The following is a 2467-nucleotide window of genomic DNA, read 5'->3' as shown; positions in this document are numbered from 1 at the left end:
CTGGATATATGGTAATATATACTACGGTATATAACGCTGTGCTGGGGACTCAAAGACCTATGAGACCAGCTCCTTCTGTTAATATTAGATTGCACATCTTGGGTAAGACTGACATCTAAACAGATAATTACACATAAGATGAAGAGTGATGGCACGGATTCATGCATAAGACATTATTAGAACACAGGGGAATACCTACCTAGCTCTTTTTTTTTTTTTTTACAAGCTGTATTCTCAGGGGAATACCTACCTAGCTCTTTTTTTTTACAAGCTGTATTCTTTTAATTAGTAAAAGTAAATAATGCTTGCTTAAAAACAAAACAAGAGCATTATCACTGTATAGTTAAAACCTGATATACATAAACCCATTTACCTTCCAAAACCAAGGGTAATATCTTACTAAAATAATGGACCCAAGACTGTTCAAAATTATTTCTCCAAGCTTCACACACTTAAGAAATCATTATGACAGACAAAAAACAGTTCCATACCAAAACATGGGTTGCTGGAACAAATCCACTATGGATAGTCGCCACCTTGAAATTTACTGGTGTTAATTTTAGATAGGCAGGTTTGTCAAGTATTATAGGCACAAGTTAATTTTGGAATTCAGGTAAGAACTGAAATGTATCAGTGTCAAACATGAATAGGCAACCCAACTACTCCAAAATCTACTCCAAAAGAATTCTAGGATCCAGTGATAAGAATCAGATTGAGTTGGTAAGACTTCATTTCAGTCAGTGTCTGAAATAGTTTCACAAAGTGAGGAAATTTTTCTTAACAGATTCTCTCTTAACTCTGCTGTAGTGTCTTACATCTCATAGCCAGGGAAAGATCACCAGTCTTACCGAATGTCTGTCCTTCTTTAGTACCCAGATCTCGCTCTAGGACTTCTTTATGTAACTTAGGAGTTCCTCCTTTTCCATCTGGTAGCCACTTTTTTTCCACTGTTCATGTAGTTACTGTAGCAGAGCACCGATTTCCTTCACGGAAGAAATGCCCACTTTCCTAATGTCGTGTCCACTCACGGGGAAGGGGGGCACGGACCACTGCTCCATCTCCTTGAGGAGACCATGTTCACCCTGGTCCTTCAGCAGCTCACACACTCGGGCACTTGCATCCGGCTCTCTGGAATCTATAATGAAGTCTTGACAGGGTTTCAATGGTCCTGAACTATCTGTTGCTTTAACTAATCTTTCCTATTTTTAACTATAAATGAGCCAAGGTTTTTCTCTTCTTTTGAAATCTTCAACCTCAAATCCAATTTTGTGACATCATCTTGTACTTTGAGCAGAGGCCAAGATAGTCATAGGCTTTGCTGAGCAACCTTCAACGTTTTTACTGACTTTATTAAATTCTTCTAGACTTGCAGTTGTAGGCAAACATATATGAGGTGCTACATCAAGATCGTAGATCAGGTGAATTAAGTGGTTGATGTGGTTACCCACAAGAATTTTTTTTCAATTCTACCCAAATCCTCTCTCCTGATATTCCAGCTAAGCCTTTTGCATTTTCAGCAATTGCTTCCAAAGTCTCAGGGTCATGGTCACCAGGTTTGTCCACAATTCTGCCATAAAACCTGAAGTATCTTAAAATCCGAAGATAATCTTCTTCTATTATCTGATGTGCGTGTCCAACAAATCTAACTTTCTTATTTTTTAAATCTTCATAGCCATTAAAGTAATCGAATAAAGTACCATCAAAACCTAGAAACATGGAGTTTATAGTGAGGTCTCTGTGTTCGGCATCTTTCTGCCAGTCAGTGGTGAATTCTACCTCAGCGTGTCTGCCATCAGTTGTGACATCGATCCTTAGTGTGGTAATTTCAAAATTTTCTTCATGAAGCCTGGCTGTGATTGTCCCATGCTTCTCCCCCTTGTTGTTGATCATCCGAATGCCAGCTGACTGAAACATCTCCTTCATTTGGGTAGGGGTGGCGGTGGTAGCAAAATCTACGAGGTTTCGCCCCATTCAGCAAAGCCCTCACAGCTCCTCCTGCTATTCTCAACTCATGATTCTCTTTCACAAATAATTCTGTCAGACCCTTTCAGTCCTTCTGTGAAAAGGGACTGGACTTCTGGAGACTGCACCTTCATGGCAAACAGACAGCGCTTCAGAAGACGCAGCCTCCTCCCTCCTCCGGCGCTCAGCCCCGGCCTGGTCCAGGGACACAGGGGCCTCAGCATCTGGAGGTCACCACAGGCCTCCACCAGGTGGGCGCCCATCACCGACTGAACTTCACTGCGGCGGGGGGAGGGGGGGAGAGGATGCAATTGAACCCATCAACCGCCAGCGATGTTCAGCTGTGGCTCAAGTGGCGGAGCAGGCCCCGAGTTCAAACCCCACGATTCGCACCGAAAAAGGAAAGAAGAAAAGCGCATCAGGCCCCCTCCCTGGGGACAGGGTCTCAGGTGCTGGGGGCGGAGGGGGGGCACCTCACCTCTGACCCCACGCACGAGGCCCCTGA

At 43.4% G+C, this 2467-nt stretch overlaps 1 pseudogene; it reads right to left on the bottom strand.

Moving 5' to 3' along the window:
* Positions 1–405: 405 nt before the first annotated feature.
* Positions 406–2178, bottom strand: LOC125367486 (annotated as a pseudogene).
* Positions 2179–2467: the final 289 nt, after the last annotated feature.

Source organism: Perognathus longimembris, chromosome 19, assembly GCF_023159225.1.
Source record: "Perognathus longimembris pacificus isolate PPM17 chromosome 19, ASM2315922v1, whole genome shotgun sequence".
NCBI classification, from domain to species: domain Eukaryota; kingdom Metazoa; phylum Chordata; class Mammalia; order Rodentia; family Heteromyidae; genus Perognathus; species Perognathus longimembris.
The sequence above is the reverse complement of the archived record's forward strand: the minus strand, read 5'-3'. Positions and strand labels throughout refer to the sequence as shown.